The sequence below is a fragment of the Cydia strobilella genome, chromosome 7, assembly GCF_947568885.1.
Source record: "Cydia strobilella chromosome 7, ilCydStro3.1, whole genome shotgun sequence".
Taxonomy (NCBI): Eukaryota; Metazoa; Arthropoda; class Insecta; order Lepidoptera; family Tortricidae; genus Cydia; species Cydia strobilella.
The window spans coordinates 1,207,433-1,229,199 of NC_086047.1; the positions used below are offsets into that span (position 1 = coordinate 1,207,433).

General features: G+C 35.9%; 1 protein-coding gene across 1 annotated transcript in view; it reads right to left on the reverse strand.

Moving 5' to 3' along the window:
* LOC134742922 (lachesin-like) overlaps positions 1-11,972 on the reverse strand; it is a 122,092-nt gene extending 110,120 nt beyond the window's left edge. The window contains exon 1 of the mRNA XM_063676130.1: positions 11,620-11,972. The gene's annotated coding sequence lies outside the window, so the exon portion shown is untranslated. The remainder of the gene's footprint in view (positions 1-11,619) is intronic.
* Between the last annotated feature and the right edge of the window lie 9,795 nt (positions 11,973-21,767).

The following is a 21,767-nucleotide window of genomic DNA, read 5'->3' on the forward strand; positions in this document are numbered from 1 at the left end:
TTATAAATTCAATATATAATACGCTAAAGTAAATTTGTGTATAAAAAAACACGCGATATAATCCGTTTTCATAGTTTTATTTGTTTTGTTTTTAGCATTAGAAAAATGGTAAACAATCTTTACGTCTCATTTTATTGAAAATAATCACATATGCAATTATTTAGAATAAGTATATGATTATTTTCATTCTTTTAGTTTCATAAATAGGTAATAGTTACTAATTTTTTTTTGTATGATGACTATATGGAGCGACATAATCGCTAAGCGATAAAGCTCTTTAATAAAGATTAATAAAAAAAAAAGTTACTATTTTTTAAAAGCATTATTAGTAAAAAACACGTCATTTACCCTTTTACTAATTCTAAAAAAAAACGCAGTATTTACAAATGTATTAGGTACATTTTTAGTGTAAAGTATACAAGAGGCGTACTTGCGCGGGATGCGCGTCACGTCGCCTCAGCTGCGAAACAGTTTTTGAATGGAGGCTGTACAATACACGTCGAAATCACGCGGCACGAGAAAAACCTTCGCAAATCACGCCACGCGTGGCTGCACGCCATAAGCGGTAGCGACTTTGAGGCGTTTCCTGATTGTAATTACATTTATGGAAATGTAATTACAATCAGGAATGGTCGAGGAACCAGAAACGTCAAACATCAAACATTTATTCAGCACGTAGGCCACAGGAGCACTTTTAAATGTAAATTTTTACAAGCAATAAAATTAACCAAAAATTACAAAAAACAATTACAAATATGGAATCAGTGAATTATTAGATACTTTGTTAGAGATGTATACAGTCTCTAAAGTCACTTTTGATACTGATAGATCATATCCGTAACAGACGCATATCAAATTTATAACCTGTATTGTAATCAGAATACGCCTCTTTATCTCTCTTCTAACGTAAAAGTACAATATAAAGAAGTCTTATAGTGGTGGTCGAATTAAGTTTCGACATACCTAACAAGAAATTTTGTCGAAAACGCATTATATTATACGTGTATAGGCACCTCGTTGATCTAGTTCTGCAATAACACGTGTGCGACGCAGAAAATTCGTTAAGAGGGGGCTAAAGCAAAATTGTGGTTTTTATTATTGATTTTACACACTTGGACCCGGGTATGTCCTTAAACTACGTCCAAAAGAGAGGCATGGGCACTGTAAATGACCTCTCGCTTTGTGTGGTAGGGCACAGGACAGCGGATGTCATTCCAGATCTAGAGCAGAGCCCAACTGGGGAAGTACCTCCACCTTACAGAAAACCGCAGCCAAATAACACTAGACCCTGCTCATAGTGTTGTGTTCCTGCCGGTGAGTAAGGTTGCCAGAGCTCAACGAGGGAGAGGAGTGTTAGGGTCGGCAACGCGCATGTAACTCCTCTGGAGTTGCAGGCGTACATAGGCTACGGAGACTGCTTAACATCAGGCGGGCCGTATGCTTGTTTGCCACCGACGTAGTATTAAAAAAAATTTAAAAATTAAGACGGAAATTAGACCATATTTGAAAGGGCAGACTCCAACCAAATTGGCTCGATAGAATAAAAAGCACTAAAACATGTCTAATTTTTGCTGTATCCATAGCAGTATAATATAAGTATAATTATAAATAATAAGTATAATTTTACTATGAAATAGCCAGTGACTTTGCCGAGGGATCTAACAAGCAAGATTTAAAAACAGAATTATAATTTCAGAGTAATGAACTGGATCTACCTTAGAACCTGAAGCAGATTTGGGAGTCAAAAGAATTCAAGCCTTTTTTGTTACAGATTTTTGACTTGCCCGATTTTTCCGTGACAGCTGATCGCCCAACGCTCATAACTTGCAACGTGTGCACTGCACAATACAATTGGTGCCTTTCTGGCTCTCCCAAGGGCCCGACTCGATTGAAACGAAGGACCGACCCTAGCGAGGGATAGTTTATTTCATTGTAAAGGCGTGAACGTCCCGGTATTGTTACAAGCTTTGATAATTTCACTTCATTTGTAACTTACTGGTAAGTTTCGCGGATTGGTTTTCTAACGGACATGGATATTAGATTAAGACAATCTTTGTGTTGTGGGCTTTGTGAGTTTACCGCATTAATATACCTTGATTGGCCCCCATAATACCTACCCTTATTGGTCCGGATTTTGTGGAGACGCATTATATATTTTGTCGATCAGCGTACCTCCGTGGAATCTTGCACAAAACTATTAATGTACTTTTTTTGTGCAACAACAATAGCTGTTGGTTAATTAGTGTTCCGTACCCAAAGGGTAAAAACGGGACCCTATTACTAAGACTCCTCTGTCCGTCTGTCTGTCAGCAGGCTGTATCTCAACCGTGATAGCTAGACAGTTGAAATTTTTACAGATGATGTATTTCTGTTGCCGCTATAACAACAAATACTAAAAAGTACGGAACCGTCGGTAGGCGAGTTCGACTTGCACTTGTCCGGTTTTTTTTTACGAAGTATGGCACAGCCAAAAGGTAGGGATTTGAATTTAACAGTCTAAGTGGGTAGTCATGTTTGCACTCTTATTAGTATATGTTCTTCCATAGAGCCTAATTGAACGTTTCTTTTATTTTTGGCATTTTTTTTATGTGACCTTTTTTGCAACTTTTGTGTTATTTCTACTCAGAATCACGAGCTCTTTCAATCCTAATGGGATAAAAAAAAACCCAAGGTTTTTTTTCCTATTGTGTTACCATTTCCCCGTATACTTTGTATGGCGGTAACAAAAAGGACAAGTTTGAAAAATGTATGGAAATTTTGGGACACTTTTCTTCTCCTATAAGGATGAAAAGGGCTCATGATCCCGACTAGAAATAACACAAAAGTGGCAAAAAAGGTAACATAAAAAAATGGCAAAAACAAAAGAAACGCTCAATTAATGGCATTCATTGCTTCCGGGCACCATCAGTGATGCTGGCCATGCCGCGTCTGCGGCAGAAGACCTCAAACACCACAAATACGCCACCCTCGCCAGTAGTTACATTTTTGAGGCCATGGCGTGGGGGCCAAGCGCGCGTCGGCTAGACAACGTTTTATGCCTCCACTACACGTCCGCGGATGCATCCGGAGATGACGTCCGCGGACGCATCTGCGGACATTTGGGCATTAGCAACACGCCTTATAGACACCACAGGCAGGCCAGCCAAGGTGACAAACGTTCTCAGAGAAACGCAATGGTCGAAACGAAACGCTATCTGTCCCTATCGCACTAATATGGAACAGTGATAAAGGGATTATAGCGTTTCGTTTCGTTTTCTGATTGTCATCAAGTCTGGCTCCCATTAATTTAATATCAGTTTTTTTTTGGTCTAATCCTATGTAATTATTATCTAGTTAAATAAATGAAATCCACACATTAGTTGAGCAGTTATTGATAAATGAGGTATTCCAGATAGGTAGTCCATTTTGGTCTCGACTTTCAAAAAGGATGTTTTGTATAAAATCAGTATCTAGACAAATGAATCTAATAATAATTAAATAATTTCACGGTTTAGACTCACTTGTTTTAGTCACTCGTGTTTCGGAGAGCCTAGGTCTCCTTTCTCAAGCACTAATAGTGCGAGCAGCGTTCACGACGACCGTGTATTGCGTACTGCCGCGCGCCGCGTCCATGTCGCGCAAGTGACTAAAACAAGTGAGTCTTCTTCTACTTCCTTGCTCCATCCCACTTCAGGTGGGGTCGGCTTTCCTAATTATTTTGCGCCACGAGATTCTGTCGAGGGTTGTCGGATCGGGTAAATTGTTCCTCTTTTTTTTTTATGAAATAGGAGGCAAACGAGCAGACGGATCACCTGATGGTAAGCGATTACCGCCGCCCATGGACACCCGCAACACCAGAGGGGTTGTAAGTGCGTTGCCGGCCTTTAAGATGGGAATACGCTCTTTTCTTGAAGGTAACATAAAAAGGTTTTCCTCTTAAGTAATTGGGTCATGCTGGCCCACCATGTTGACGGCGGGCGTCCCTGGCCTCTCTTTTTCTCCGGCAGATTCAGAGCTTTTTTGGCAAGTAAAACAAGTGAGTCTAAACCGTGAAATTATTTAATGTTAGTATGTCTCACAACAGTTTAAATTCGACTATAATAATAATTATTTGATTACTACTGATTTACGTATTGATAGATAATGTAACTCATGGCTACCTGTCGGTAATGTGTGTGAGCTTCGGTCCTATTAAAATAAATTCATAATTACTCTTGCGGTAGACACAAGACATAATTATATTTATCTCAGCAGAAATTTATCATTGTTTCCATATACCGAATAAACGATCCGTATCGATATTATTATTTCATTTTATTAATCCCTCGTCTTTGCTAGAAAAAGTTCTAGGTCCACTTATTATATTGTCTCATCCCAGACTTAACTGTCAAGTGGAGCGACGGGACAGAACTAATATTAAGCACTGTATTCTTCACCTTTATCGACTATATCGCCGCTATACTTAATCAACCTCGTATCTGCAACACTCATTTGATGACTAAAACACCCGTATTCCGAATGAAAGAAAAGCGACATTTCCATCAAATAATTGTTGCAGATATGGGGTTGAGTAAGTATAGCGACGATATTTAACCAGAATACGCACGACCCTTGATTACGTATAGATATTAGAGACCTTCGTGCCAAGTAATATTGGTCATCTGACATGTAAGACAAGATTATTTAAGTCCCTCTCATAGAAGTGACAGCTAATGTTATTACTTGAAATAGTAAATAAAATAACATTTTAATAAAGGTGCGAATGACTTAGAAATTACAGTAGGTATTGGTCAAACCAAATTGTCGGTAAATAAGAACAAATAAACTATACCTACTCATGCATTTTCTTTGACTAGTGTATTGGGTTGATACGGGCCTTTGGGTGTCACTTCGACCAATCAGTGATTTATTGTGACTGCCCTTTAAAGTTCATTACTAATGCTCAGAAAATTCCAGACTCTTTGGGCCGTAATGTTCTGTATCTCATAAGGTTGCAGTATGTGCCGCCCTAGTGGATACTTTTTTTTGACATTAGTGGTCCACAGGAACATAGAATGTGCATTGCATGTCGCATCTTGTTTTTTCCCAATTCGAAACATGTGCTTGTTCAACTTACAACAACAACGTACTAGTGTGACAAAGATGGTATTCATTATTATTTACAACGACGGGACTTAATCGCGTAAAATAAGTTTTAAATTTACCTCCGACGTTTTGAGGACGGCGTTGTCCCCGTGGTCTCGGAGAAGACTGGCTAAAGTTGACATCAACATCTTCTAGGCGCGCGAGTTTTTCGAACTACCCGCACTTGTTCTTGTTTATTAACTTGAACGTTTTGCGCACTAGGGATGTTACCGGGTCACACAACACTCACAATATTCGATTTTTCAACTTTCGATATTTGGTTTCGCTTACACTTACTAATGACTGGTTTGGATGACTGGCTTACTAAAGATGGTATTAAATTTTTTTCCTTAAACTATAAAAAAAATCAAATTCCATCTCGCTCACGCTTACACTCAGTGAGAGTGAGAGAAGAACACGAACCTACTAAGCCTTAAATAAAAGATTTTAAAATTTCGCAGTGGAAATTTATTCCCTTGGCGGTTTCATAATCGGGCAACGCCTAATTAACTCATAATTGGCCTGACAGCCCGTTCATTTGCACTACGCTTTACATTCCTTATTCTGTCTTCAAACTGTCCTCGGAAATAAAAAGCCGGTGAAATATTTGACGCTAGTTGTACGTATTTTTTTATTGTATAAGTCACCGTAGCTTAGTTTTAACAAGTTTTTATATTTCTAGGTCTTTGTGTATTAATTTAACGCATAACATTATTTAATCGCACTTAAACTATCGTGAGACATATTTCAAAATATTTATCAGTACGGTTTTTACTCACTATTATTGCGAGCGTGCACGACGTACAAGTCGTACAACCGCCGCTGACACTCGTGCCTGAGGATGGATTCCCAAAGAATCCGAAACGTCGCCAAAAGCGACTAAAAATAATAGTGAGTAAAAACCGTACTGATAAATATTTTCATAACATTATTTGTGCCATTTTCAATTACCCTTGTACTTATTGTCGCTTGTCAGTAAGGCGCTATTTCCATATAGCTTCAATTAGAAATCAACCTTATCGACAACCGACAATGTGGTACCTTTTGGTTGAAAACGTCACATTTAATGCTTATATTACACTAGACGATCCGCCCCGGCTTCGCACGGGTGCAATGCTGATGTTATACATATAAACCTTCCTCTTGAATTACTCTATCTATTAAAAAACCGCTTCTAAATCCGTTGCGTAGTTTTAAAGATCTAAGCATACATAGGGACAGACATCCATCCAGACAGCAGGAAGCGACTTTGTTTTATACTATGTAGTGAAGTGATCAATTAAGTTGTTGTTAAGCTTGCTCGACAGAACATGTTAAGCAGATTATTCAGAACTAACTATAATAACAATTGTCATCGGAACAAACAACTGACACATGCACAGCCTTCAATGCAAAACTCAATCCAATACCCAAACAATAAAGTTCTATTTCGATCAACGGGGCTCGCTCCATGCATGTCAAGCACACGGCAGGGTTAGTACAATACACGTCTTATTTGTTGACGGTCGGGATTAATAGTGAATGAAACTTACTGAATTAGTTTGAAACTGAAATTATAAACGTGTTCTGTAAACGAGACAAAGGGAGCGTATTGTGCTGTCTGGAACTGAAGTGATCATTTTCTATTGTCTGAGCAGAAGTTTATTTAACTTTTGAGTGACTGAACGCACGTGAATGTGAAATATGTGAATGATTAGATTATATATATTTATTTGACAACATATGATTACTGTACAAATTACATTAATGTCAATTTGTAAGAATCAACATTGCGATCGTCAGAAATAAATTTAAATAATAGCAAAATAATCCAAATAAATTATTTTCATTAATTATACATTATATGAAAAATTTCCCCTGACTTCTCAGGGGAAATCCTAGGAAATCATCCACATTTATAAGTTACCTACTCATTGCTGAAATATCTCAAGCATTACGATTACCTGCAGAAATTAAGGACGGAAACATCCGATACAAAATTCAAGCGTCGATTGAGAAACTTTTTACTGGACAACCCATTATATTCAATAAGTGATTTTTTTCACATAACTGTATAATTTATAATCGCATACCATTTTTGACATTTTCTTTGTTTATTATTGTTATTATTTGACGATCCTTCTCAGGGGAAATTTTTCATATAATGTATATAATTAATGAAATTAATTTATTTGGATTATTTTGCTATAATTTAAATTTGTTTCTGACGATCACTATGTAGATTCTTATAAATTGACATTAATGTAATTTGTACTGTAATCATATGTTGTGAAATAAATATATCTATCTAAACTAGTGGCACTGTGAGCTGTAGACTTCAGGAAACCCCATGGTACCGCAATTTTGAAAAAAAAAAAAAACAAAAAAACGAATCAACAAAGAAATAAATATTCAACCTGCTCTCCAAATTTCACGAGAATCGGTTGAAAAATACGACCTGCAGACGAAAACAACCGGACGGTAGGTATGAAAGAATTTTTGTCGAAACTGTAACGGAGACGGAACGGAATTATGGCATACTTAAATGAATACAATAAATAATAAATTAAAATAATAACTATTAATAATAAACTGACAAATCAATTCAATTAATCATTTACCAATATAATTATTTTTGACGATATTATTATATTCTTAGATTAAGTTTTAAGATTTGCGGTCATTTATTTTATTTTAATTTAAATTGGTTACTAATATGTAAATGTAATTAGCCTAGAATAATATTACTATTGTGTGCCCTTACAGGGTGTCATGATCTGACTTTATATTATGTAACACCTATTATGTACATGACAATACAATAAATAAATGATAAATACCATTTTCAACTTACGTTCGTCCATTTATTAGTACGTTGATAAATTTACTCAATTAATAATGTATTACGTACCTACTTAAGTAATTTTTGTTATTTGTTACATTTATAAGTACCACAAATTTAATGTTTTAACCAATTTCAATCGGATTGTTAAATTTAATAATGTACGCTATATATTCGGTTTATTCATTTAAATTGCGTAATTTATAATAATACAAGTATAATGTTTCTGATACAGGTACCTTTTTTAAAAGATAATTATTAATTTAGGGTTTACCTGCACATTTGATAACTGAAAATTCTGATTTACAGCTATATCCAGAATTAAGAGAGGCGGTTTATAGGGTCAAAAATGCCCAGAAAAGGATCGAGAGGAAAAAAGGTCATAAGGGGAGGCCTAATTGACCCGTCGGGAAAGGTATGACCATTTTTCGAAATTCTAAATGTACCATTGTTGTTGTTAATAGAGTCAGCATCAAAAATAGCGGGTCAAACTTAAGTAATAAAGAAGGGGAGACCGAGCTCGGTAACAGTTAAGAAGTTCCAAAAAATCGACAATGCCCACAACTCTACTATGTCAAAACTCACCTAGGTCTTCCCCTTTCTACCATTCTCTGTCAGCTTGGGTTTTGGGCAGCTGGGTGGCCTAGGGTTTCAAGGCGTTAGCCCGGATTGCTAAAGACGCCGGTTCGAATCCGTCCTTCACCACTGATGGGCTTCGTCACTTTTTCTTTAATATATGACATCTATTTCAGTTTATAATTCAAATTAATGACCAACTAACGTAAAATGGGGTGAGTAGGAGCAAAACTGGCATTCAAACCTCGATAACATTTTATTTTTACATATGCAAACTGAATGGTGTATATAATAAGTGTTCCGGACGTTTGTATTTTAGTTTTTATTTTGGGTTGTTCCATTTTATAACTTTGACGATAAACAAGAAAAACCACCTCACCACGTACTCCCTCGTAATTGGGGTGAGATGGGTTTTCATACAAAGGTGATTTTGGATGATTATTGGATCGATATTTTTTTTATTATGAGTATTACTATAGCTCCATTTTAAATTGGAATACATTATTTTAATAGCAGTAGCCTTAAAAACCCATCTCACCCCCCTTTCATACCTTCTCTCCCCATTCATAACCCAACTCTCTCCGCGAACCCTACTTACCTCATTTTACGGTATATAATAATAATAAAAACACTACAAAGGACTGGTGGGGGTTTTGGCGCGTTGTTTCATCTGCTCCTATTGATGCGGAGTGCACATAATACACGTGTGCCCAGGGGACGTCATATTGAAATTGCAGCGCCCGATCAATTGCATCGGTTGGACGTCCATCAGGATATTTCGCATGGAAAATTTGAATAATGTTGGAATAAATACTTTTCTTAGTAAAAGTAGTTTGTTTAAAAACAGCTTCAAAAAAAGAAAAAAAGTGTTAAAAATAACGACTCAAACGTAACTTGGATCACAAGAGGTATTAAAATAGCAAGTAAAATGAAGCGTTTCGATAATACCTTGGAGAGCTATAACGACTCCTAGACATATTCCATATTCCATTTGTATAACGTGTTCTAAATAAACTAAAAAAAAAAAAAAATTTATTCTGTCTGCCTGAATCGAACTTAAATTTTTTGACGTATCTTAAAGTTTGAATTAGGCCGTGTATCAGTAATTACTGATACAGGCTGATCTCTGAAATATGGGACATGTAAAGGCGGATTTAATTGTAATAATTTCACTTACCTGAAAATACTTGCAGTGTGAATGATTCGGGTTAAGTAATTAAATGGTGTGTGGCGCAGTGTGGCGATATTAAGTGATATTGACAAAACGTCAAAATTTTTTAATTTAGTTTAGTTTATTTATCACATGTATACAATTTTCACACAGGTAAAATATACGTACATTATTTCAGTTTGTACTACTTGTCGTATAATGATCGTTTTTTTGTACGACTGAACATCAGAGTATAAATGAAGTTACAATTAATATTAATAGTTAACAAAACAATGCAAATAGAAACAAATTAAAAAACGCCAAAATGTCACAATAGTAAAAAAGAAAACAATGTCAATACAAAAAAAAACAATTTCAGTACTAGAAAGTACAAATCATAGTAAATGATGTCAATATTTAAAAAATAAATACTAAGTCTAAAATATATAAAATAATAAAATGGTAGCCGCATTAAAAAAAACACGTGGAAATAGATGAACATTATTGAAAATATAGTTAGTTACGTTTGTAACCAATCATTTCCAATTAAAATGTGTTAAATGTGTAACAGTTAAATTGAATATGTACCTGATGACATGTAACTTGGCGTTATGAATAAACTATCTGTATCTGTATTATTACATTTATATGAAGCATTTACTCATTAGAAACATAGTTTTATTTTTTGTAGGAAAACTATGCGGCAATCTGGACAAATTTATTTTCCACTAGCGAATCCTCTGTCAAGGGAGTGTGGGCGGTATTGTTCTCTTAATATTTATATTATTTCGATGCATAGATAAATATATAGCATAAATATGTACCTAGTGGAATACCCTACCCCACTACAAAAAATGCGGGGATATATTTATTAGAACAAAATTTGAATCATAGCCCATTGAATTCGATTTTTTTTGCAATTATAAGTACCTAGTCGTATTATAACATTTGGATGTTCTTCCTTCTTACGAATAGTTTATTCGTAATAAAAATTATTAGTAATTTTGATTTACAAGACATTAAATAAAATAGATTATTAGTTATTTTAAGCATGTATGAGAGAAAATATTAATCCGTGAATTCGTAGCTTACCTACTCTTCCCGCCGGCGTAGCAGGTGCCGAGCGTAGCACGAGTTACTACGCCGTAGCACTTGTGGACTCACTAAGCCATTAAATATATGGTTTATCACCGGCAAGGCGAGATGGTATTGATATACCATACAGTCAGCGATAAATTAAATGACTATTTTATCGCAAGTGATATAAATTTTCTCTTTGAAATCGATTTTTGTCCGTAAAATACACGTTTAAAATGCTAAATTCGAAAGTCAAATAATTTTAAAATGACATTTTTTTGTAATTATTACATAATTGATTTAATTAACACAATTAATAGTACTTGGATATAAGAATTTACATAAAAGTTAACATATTTTTTTGGAATAGATGGTTTTATATGCATTAGTTAGTAATGAATTCCATACGAAACACGAGTACATAGTAAATGAAAAAAACCTACTTAGTAAGTAAATATGATACTTTCTTAAAGGTATTGCTATGATTTGCGCCTTTGGTTAAAATGTAATTGATATTAAAGCTATCTCTATTACAACTTGAATTATTTTAATTAAAAAAAAAATTTATATTACTGTAATTATTCATAAGCAAAAATTTCTAAAAAAGCAACACATAGCAACTATGCATTATTATTTATCAATTCGAATAATAAATCCAATTGTATTTTAACCAAATTACTTATTATAACTAAATCTAAACAAACTGCTTACGAGCACAATACCTTTTTTAAGTTATTAGATATGCTACCTTAATATTACATTTAGTTAAATGTAATCAAATATTATGTACCTAATCTTGACGTATAAACAATTACCTTTATCAATAAATTATGAATTAATCCAGCTAATTAATTATAATCCCTTACCAAATTACTTCATAAAAAAAACTCACCACAAAAATAATCACAAAATCCTCACAGCACTTACATAACGTCTAGCACCCGCGTAAAGTTTCAAACTTTTCTTATCGCGCGCGACAAAATGCGTACCGTTATAACCACGCTCGCGGGCAAACTGAGCGCTCTGAGCGCCTCGCAGCGCTCTCAGCCGACCGATCTAGTTTGCTTCACACTAAGATCGAAATTTGATCGCGCTTAGAATGAACGTTGAGCACAGCGCATGCGTGAGTTCGTTGACTTGGATGCTGCAACGGTGCATTAGCATTCTTGGGAGCGCTAACTTTGAACCATATTTTGGGTATCAACGGTTAATGGTTAAATATGGCAACATTGTGTTCACCTTTTAAAATATCGCTATATATGTAAGGTAAAGTTGGATCAAGCTAACTTTACAGGCGAATCAACCCGTCCCAATTTTTCGGCTATATGCTATCTTACAGCAGTACGTGCTTGCACCTTACGGAATCACGACATATAGCGAGAGATGGTGCTGCCATCTATACAACTTTGATATTTATATTTTACTTTTTTTGAGACTGGAAACTCTATTTCACTTTATTAATTTAACACTGACGTTGTATTATTTATTTAAAATGAATTTTCTTTATTATTATTTATTTTAATGATAGAAAATGTATTTTCCTGTTTCTGACGTGTAATGTTTTGTATGCATTTACGAAATAAATTAAGATTATGATTATAATTAATATATAAGTAAATAGTTGTTATAATTAATATATATGTAAATTTAAAATGTGAAAAAATAATTTGACTTGTTTCAAATGTTGCTTAAGGAACCGATTAATCATTTCTTTGAAAAAAATATACACAGTAGGCGGCCGCTTCCATTTTAAAATTGGATACGGTTTTCATTTTATTTTGATACGACCGTGAGATAGCGTGCTTTGCTGCATCAATCAATGTGAGCCGCGAACGCTGATTAGTCCTTATATATTTATGATATAATATTTTCAAGCTTTTCATACTTTTATCGTCCATCTCAATCTACTGAACATAACCACAGAATAAGTAATTTCATAATATAACATGAAATTAAATCAATCTAAAGGTAACGATTGAATACAGACTACATCAACATTCACTCACTCACCCACTTATTGGCCTTCGAGTCTATTACAGACTATACAAACAGTGTCAGGTAAGGCGACAGCGCTTTTCGCGGCTGTGTAAGCCAATACGGAAGCGTCAAACACGACCACGAACCTGGCAGGTGTAATGTGCCCGTGGCGAACAGGCTGATGATGCTTGGCTCGAGGTGGGTTCCCACGGCCCGTGTTATTACAGGTCAGGCACGCATGTGGATGCCTGTGCGGCTATCCGTCGGAGTGGGTGACGACAGGCGACCACAGGCCTCATTGGATGCGACCGTTCCCACGATCTGAGGCGCGGTTAGGTCTGTGAAACAACGGACCGTGGAAACCCACCTTTGCGAGTGTCTTAAACCAAGCGTCGTCGTGAATTTTACGTCCGTCGAATACCAGTTCGCGCCACGACTCTGTCCTCGACAAGCTCCCCACATTTGTGGGGATGGATGACCCCCGCTTGCCTAAAGCTGTTCTCTACTCTGAGTTGGCGGTGGGTAAGCGGAAGCACGGTGGTCAGCACCTGCACTACAAGGACGTGCTCAAACGTTATCTGAGCGCTTGCGCCATCGACCCTGAGTGTTGGGAGCAGCTTGCTGGAAGAAGGTCATCTTAAAAATATTTATCAGTACGGTTTTTACTCACTATTAAAAGAAGAAAGAAGGTCATCTTGGCGTTCTACCATCCATAACGGTGTCAAAATAAAACTATGAAAACGGATTATATCGCGTATATTGAATTTATAATACATCCCGACGTTTCGAACTCTTTACAGCGTTCGTGGTCAACGGGTGACGGGTCACCCGTTGACGTTCATGAGTAACTATCGCGGTAACCGAAGACAATATGGTGTCAAAATATTTGAAGATAACCGCCTCTCCAGCCTAGACATAAAACGCCAGTTGCGGAAAGAAAGACCTAAGCCCTCCTACGTGTACACGTTCAAAGCAGCTGGCCAACTTTATTGTCACACGTGCAATAGAGCATTTAAGAACAAGTTCGGCCTGGCAAGCCACATTAGGGCTTACGCTAGACAACGTCCATAATGTTTATTTAGGGTCGCCGTCATCGAAAACGATGAGGAGGACTATACATTTGTGAACCGGGATGTAGAAGGCGTGCATGTCTCGCTTGCCGCAATCCTTCTATCGTAGCATTGGCCAACCGACGCTTCTCTTGGCATCAGCTATACCAACTCTACAGCAGCAGTAATGCTTTTGTAGTCTGAATCCGAACAGTACCTTAACACAGCAAACCATCAACTGTACTATACTCTCACGAAACAGCCTAGTATAGTTTTAGACCTCGTATTGTACATAAACCTCTTCTCACATAGAGAAATGTTCACCATTCCTAACCAAAGAGCATCAGTCGTAGTTTTGGCGGTTAGGCCAAAAATAGCCAAGTATTTCAAATTTAGAGCTAGCCAGAGTTGAACTAACACCGCAAACTGTCTGTAGCGAGCCGGAACTTGGGGCCCGATTCAGGTTTATAAACTTGTCGCGGTTTTGATCTTATTTTGATCGCTCACGTTCACCAAGACTCAAGGTCTTTTCAAAATCTTATTTGTGTTTTCTCGTATCTTTTTATTTTTATTTGTTTTGTAGTTCGCAGTGTCTTAGTAGTAATACTGTAATTTTTTTTTTTAATTTATTGAGATTTAATTTGAATAATAATAAAAAAAAATACACAAAAGCAGTTCAAAACCGTAACAACTTCTCATGGTTTTCAACTGGTTGCCCATTCCCGGGAATTCTCGGGAAAAATCAGTCTCGGGAATTCCCGGGATCATGCCCTACTAAAAGCTTGTCAGCTTTAAAATCTGAGAGGCCAGCTTCATCGCCCGTGCGTATCGCTCGAACAGATAAGTACGAGCGAAATGAACGCGCGAAGAAATCATTTTAGATATCATTTTGATGTCACGATATAAGTTTGAGTTGTGATGTAGTGCATCTGGAATGTTTTGCGAAGCTAGAACAGACGGTTTTCCGGCAATCATGCGCAAGAGAACAGTATCTGCTAGGTCGTGTGAGAAGCAGTCCCAACAGTATTCTGAATGTTATTGCTGACAAATATGATAGCCCAATTCTCGCTCATTGGATTGAGCAAATTAAAGGGGTAGCAACTAGGCCGTATTGAAAATTAAATAGTTAAGTAATGTTAAAATCTAATATATCTATAAACACTAACCTTTAGCTTTAAGTTTAATTTATTGTGTTGTTTACTTTATTTATTTATTAGCCTCAGGGCCATATGCTTGTTTGCCACCGACGTAGTATATGAAAAAAAGACAGTTTTGATCTTATTTAGATACGTCCTTGAAGACCGCTCACGCAGATGCCTGTGAAATCCTGCGCCAATCACCAATACGATCGATTGTCAAGATATATTATCAAAACCAGTTTAAAACCGTAACAAGATGTTGAATCTGAATCGGGCCTGGAGCAAGTATTCAACAAAAAGAGCGATGTGGAGTTACAGTTTGGTAGGTGCTACTGCTATTTAATTAATGTTACTCTATTAGTAAAGTAGTTATCTGCGAGATTTGTTTAACGAGTTTAGCGTGAGGGAAAACTGTCCTTGAAATTCGGCCCAAAAATAGGTTGACATTTTTTACATTAAAAACAAAACCAAACAAATCTCGTACCAAAAGTAATTTACCGAAATCCCAAATCTATTAAGTACAAGTCCATATAAAAGTTGAATGCGGCGGGGTGAATGTAGCACGAAGCGAATGTAACGGGCCAAGAATACATGAATAGCTAAGTAACTTTGCCGGCCGAATATTACTGATTTGACGTTAATTGCCTACGATTTAGATTGGCGAGGCTAAAATGCCGCTTTACACATTGGCTTTTACGAACTAGTAATTAATAGCGTTCATTGAAAGTTAGTAATATTAGCAAGGGGCAATGGAGAGAGCTATGCTCGGGGTTTCTCTGCGTGATAGAGTCAGAAGTGATGATATCCGCAGTAGAACTAGGGTCACCGACATAGCTCGCAGAATTGCAAACCTTAAGTGGCAGTGGGCGGGGCACATTGCTCGCAGAACTGATGGCCGGTGGGGCCGGAAGGTTCTGGACTGGCGTCCGCGTACCGGAAGACGAACTGCTGGTAGGCCTCCAACGAGATGGAGCGACGACCTGGTGAAGGTCGCGGGAATTCGGTTGTTGCGAGCGGCACAGGCTCGGTCGGAGTGGCGAGCCTTGGGGGAGGCCTATGTCCAGCAGTGGACGTCTATCGGCTGACATGATGATGATGATGATGATGAATATTAGCAAGAGTGATTGCAAAACAGTCCTAAATTAACTTGGCCGGTCGATCTATTGAATAGTTATCAATGATGTAATAGATTATAATACACGGTGCCGGTGGCTAAGTTGGTCCCATAGTAAAAGTTGTTCAGTATAATCCCAAAACCTCCCTGGTAACGGGAATGCGCTTATTTTTTTGCCACTGTATATAGTTGGGTAAGCTCACATTATTTGATGACACGCCTAATTCGGTAATACAAGTTTTGATGCATGACACCCAGGAAAGCTAGTGAATTAGGGCCTTTTAAATGGGACTTCACGGCTTCACGGCTTCGGCGGCTTTGCCGTGAGGCCCATTTAAAAGGCCCTAATTCACAAACTTTCCTGGGTGTCATGCTTCAAAACTTGTATCACCGAATTAGGCGTGTCACCAAATAATGCGAGTTTACCCTAGTAGTAGTAGTAAATCACTTTATTGTACAAAAAAAATGGGAAAAAAATGTATAGTACCGGTATACAGTTCTCGGGTCATGTAGTGCACCTTACAACCCCGGTCACGCGAGCGAGTCGGGAGTGACCTAGTTGCAATACACACTGTCGGAGCACAGTGCTGTGTAATGTACCGCAAGGATTCCTTAACCTCGTAAGACTCACCGCAAAAAATTCCATTTTTATTTTGAACCTTGTTGTATAGAACATTAGTTTGAATTTCGTTTGAGAAAGCAATAAAACAAAAAATGCTATTCTATTTGGCTTATGATAAAAGGTCCTAACTTTACAATAAATGTCTTTTCTTTTTTTCTTTCTTTCTTTCTTTCTTTCTTTAGCTTGATTGAAGTGGAGTGTACATTGTTATGCACATTAGGTCTTACGAGGGTATTAGTATTGTGAATCACCTTGTTCCTTATTAGACAGTCTTTTTCATATTTAAGTCTGGATGACATTTATCGGTGGGAAAATAATGGGTAAATTTATATAGGGAACTACTTTAATTTAATTTCGATTTTGCGATGCGATCATAGAAAACGAAGTGTCGACGTTTTGGCCCAGAGCGTAGGTAAGACATCCTAAATGCCAAATCAATGTCAAATATGATAATTGAAATTGAAATTGAAATATTTATTGCAGACCGTGGTCCATAGTGTGTTAGTATAGGTACAATTAATATTTACATGTAGGTAACATAGGTAATTAAATTATGGTTAGTTATTACATAGGACACAAAACAAAACAAAACAATTACAAAACAATTACAAAAAAATATTAATATCCTAGACTGGGTAAATTACATCTAACATGAAGCTCCATCCAGTGCTTCTGAAAAGGACACTCTAGCCTATTGCTCACTACGGTCAGGATGCCATTGGTACTGCCACGAACACGCTTCGCCAGGGATATTTATAATTGATAGATAAAATTCCGCTTCTACGTCCCCTATCAATTTAAATATATCAAAACTTCCGTGAGACACAGACGTATTAAACATATTGATAATGGGTCACTCACGTATTTTAAGTCGAAAAACGCTCGACATGTTTCACTAGGTACATACTAGTATGCACTCCAGGGATGCATGCGCATTGCATCTGTTATGCATAAAACTAACTTTTAATGTTGTAATTTTAATCACAGTAATCAATAAGTACGTATTAGGTAAGATAAAATAATAATAAGAGCGCACCGCCAACAAACTGTTACACAGTTTGGCGATATTTTTGTAACGAAATTAATGAATGTTCTCTTTATATAACAATAAAAAAAAAAATAAAAAAAAAATAAAAAAAAAACTCCGTACCGAGGAACGTCATCAGGAGCATGCGTTGACGGTGACGGACCGGCGCAGGCGGCGGAGTGTTTTTTGACTTAAAACACGTGAGTGACCCGTTATTAATATGTTTAATTTAAATATATATTATTTATGAAATAAAACTATGAAAACGGATTATATCGCGTATATTGAATTTATAATACATCCCGACATTTCGAACTCTTTACAGCGTTCGTGGTCAACGGGTGACATCCCCCGCCCACCCGTCACCCGTCACCCGTCACCCGTTGACCACGAACGCTGTAAAGAGTTCGAAACGTCGGGATGTATTATATATTCAATATACGCGATATAATCCGTTTTCATAGTTTTATTTCATGAGTAACTATCGCGGTAACCGAAGACAATATTATATATATTATTTATTTATTTATTTAAACTTCCTTGCACAATACATGAAGAGTACAAATGGCGGACTTAATGCCAGAAGGCCTTCTCTACCAGTCAACCATAGGCTAAACCGAAAGATCTAGTTGGCGCAGAGTCAGAATACTGTTAGAATAAAATGGAAAAAAATAACACAAAACTATATAATATAGTACATACATAAATAAATAAATATACATACATAAAATATATGCCCATTGTGAAACATTATGAGGACGACATTTTTGAACTATTTCAAACAGATTATTATAATAATTAAAAAAATATAACACAAAACTATATAATATTGTACTTACATACATAAATAAATAAATACACATACATAAATATATACCCATTGTGAAACATCATGAGGACGACATTTGAACTTTTTCAAACAAATTATAATTATTTAAATAAATGTTAAGCGTCATTTTAGCACCCACTAGCCATCACAGGCGAGGCGCCTGTTCCTGACGGCCATAGACGTTATAAGATTGATTTTCAACTTAATATACTTAAATTATATTATCCCCTCTCGTTATTGCTGGTTCGTTACAAATCTCTTGCGATTTCAATTGAAATAATCAATCAACAACAGATGGGTGGAATATTACCAAAACCTTCTGAATGAAGGATTCCCCAGCGATGATCGTCCTCAATCGACACCAACAGAAGAACTCCTTAACTGCATAAGCCCAGCAGAAATAATTATTGCCTTAAAGAAGGACTACCACGAGTTTTTCGAACTACCCGCACTTGGTCTTGTTTATTAACTTGAACGTTTTGCGCACTAGGGATGTCACCGGGTCGACACACAACACACAATATTCGATTTTTCAACTTTCGATATTTGTTTTCGCTTACACTTACTAATGACTGGGTTCCATGTGGATGAGACCTTAAAACCTTCGTCTCGATTGAAATTTCTATGTTTTTTTGATTTCAATGGCTTCACGGAGTTTTCTACTATAAAACCCACGATCTGTAAAAAGTATATATATGTATATTATTATTTACAACGACGGGACTTAATCGCGTAAAATAAGTTTTAAATTTACCTCCGACGTTTCGAGGACGGCGTTGTCCCCGTGGTCTCGGAGAAGACTGGCTAAAGTTGACATCAACATCTAGGCGCGCGAGTTTTTCGAACTACCCGCACTTGGTCTTGTTTATTAACTTGAACGTTTTGCGCACTAGGGATGTCACCGAGTCGACATACAACACAATATTCGATTTTTCAACTTTCGATATTTGTTTTCGCTTACACTTACTAATGACTGGGTTCCATGTGGATGAGATCAGAGATGGGCATTAATCGATTAATTTTTTAGTTAACTAATCAATCGATTAAAAATATCAATCGTCATTTTTTAATCGCGATTAATTTAGTTGCGATTAAATTAGTTGTGAGAATGTTCGACTAACAACTAAATTAGTTTTAGTTTCAATCGACTAAATTTCACGATTAAATCTATATTAAAACTACGTAGTCGCCCGTTTTTGCATTTTTTATCTTGCAATATGTAACTACAAGTACGTATGTATGTAACATACGGAGGTACTCGTATGTTATAACTATGTTAGTTTGGGTAGAATTTTGCGACTTATTTTGAAGCAGATATCTTCATCCGATTGAGCTAAAATTATGTATACACGTTTAATTTGAAATGCTTGAATGACAATGCAAATAATGCCATAATATTATTATAACGATATATTGGTAATAACGACAAATAGCGAAAAACTGCATTGTTTACAAATCGCAAACAATAAAGTAGGTTGGTGCATTATTAATACTTTGAATTATACGATACTGAGTAAATCTTAGACATAGAAACTATCAATATTTTGCTGTCTGACAATAGTAAAACTCTTTTTAGTGTCACGCGGTGACAAAACAATGGGATAACCCTACTTACCTGGAAGTTGTTTGTTGCATTTTGGTGCAAGTGCCGACGCATCTTCTAAAAATAACACGTTCTATTGAATGACACATCTGCATGTTGTTTATTATCTACGCGGTCTATTTTGTTATCAACGTGTGGTCATTAAAAATATTTAAACCTCTTTGTAAAGAATTCTCAGCGTTAACTATTGTACATTTTCCTTGCGTCATTCTACATTCAAATATATCAATCATAATACATATTTTATTTATTACCGCTATTGCCAATATATTGGACCGGTAGCCAATTGGTCGATCAGCCGCTATTCGATGTAAGGCTCATACTTCATAAATTCATACTCATAGATGGTTTGAGGTTTCTAGGTCATATTATATTACATACTCGTATTGAACATGTTGTCATGAATCATTTTAGATTCTAGGTGCTTATTACTTATTACGGAAATATAATACTGAAATAATAAAAAATAAATACTGGATGGTTATTACTTATATGGGGTTAAGAAAAAGGAGTGCAGGTAAAAAAATAGAAAGAGAACAATGTATGAAAGAGCGAGACAGCTACTTTACTCATCCGTCTTATCAGTTGTTTACTAGTTAAGTTTTAGTTGAAAATGCAATAATTTCTAATTAGTCACTAAACTTCACTCGAACCGAATGCAACGTTCAAACCCTTTCGCGACAAAAAACTTGTGTATAAAACTGTTTTAAAATGAGTTCCATCAGTGACGATGAGGATTCTAGTGGGAGCTCTTCAAATTCCTCAGATCAATTTAGTGTTTCTGAAGAAAGAAATAAGTCAGCATTGACCATATTATAACTGTATTTTTAAAATCTTATCACATATAAACATGTTACTGTATAAACAGCGTTGATTTTTTGATACTTTTTGCTTTGAATGTTTCATATACAAAGTTTGATTTATTATAACTGTGTTTTTTAATGTTTTATCTTATCACATATAAACATCTTACTGTATAAACAGCGTTGATTTTTTTGATACTTTTTGCTTTGAATGTTTCATATACCTACAAAGTTTGATTTATTATAACTGTGTTTTTTAATGTTTTATCTTATCACATATGAACATGTTATTGTATAAACAACGTTGATTTGTTGATAATTTTTGCTTTTAATTATTATTTTTACGATTGCAAGACTAACCTCATATAGTTTAACTAAATACATATCATGGTTGCTTTTATATTTAATATGCAAAGTTTGATTTATATAATTGTGTTTTTTTAAGTGTTATTTTACTAATGCACAAAGTACCCAGTTCTCATTTACCCTTAGATAAGAGAAATTTAATCCAATTTCAGAGAGATGCACTACTTTAGTAGCAAAATAATAGTGAGAACAGATCTCACTCCTTAGAAACGGTCAAAATATCGTAAGTAATACATGACTATTTTATTTTTAAACATCCGTTAAGATGTCCTAATCAGTCTGTCAACATAGCCATACAGAGGTATTCTATTCAATTTGCTTCTAACATTAGTCGCGAGAAAATAGTCTAACTAATTAGTCGATTACAAAATTTAGTTGTCCGAAATCAATCGGCAACTAATTTAGTTGCAACTAAATTAGTTGCACTCTATACAACTAAGATTGATCAATCGTCGTTTTCAATCGTCAGTCGCAATTAATTCTTGTAATCTTAATCGTTAATCGTTAGTCG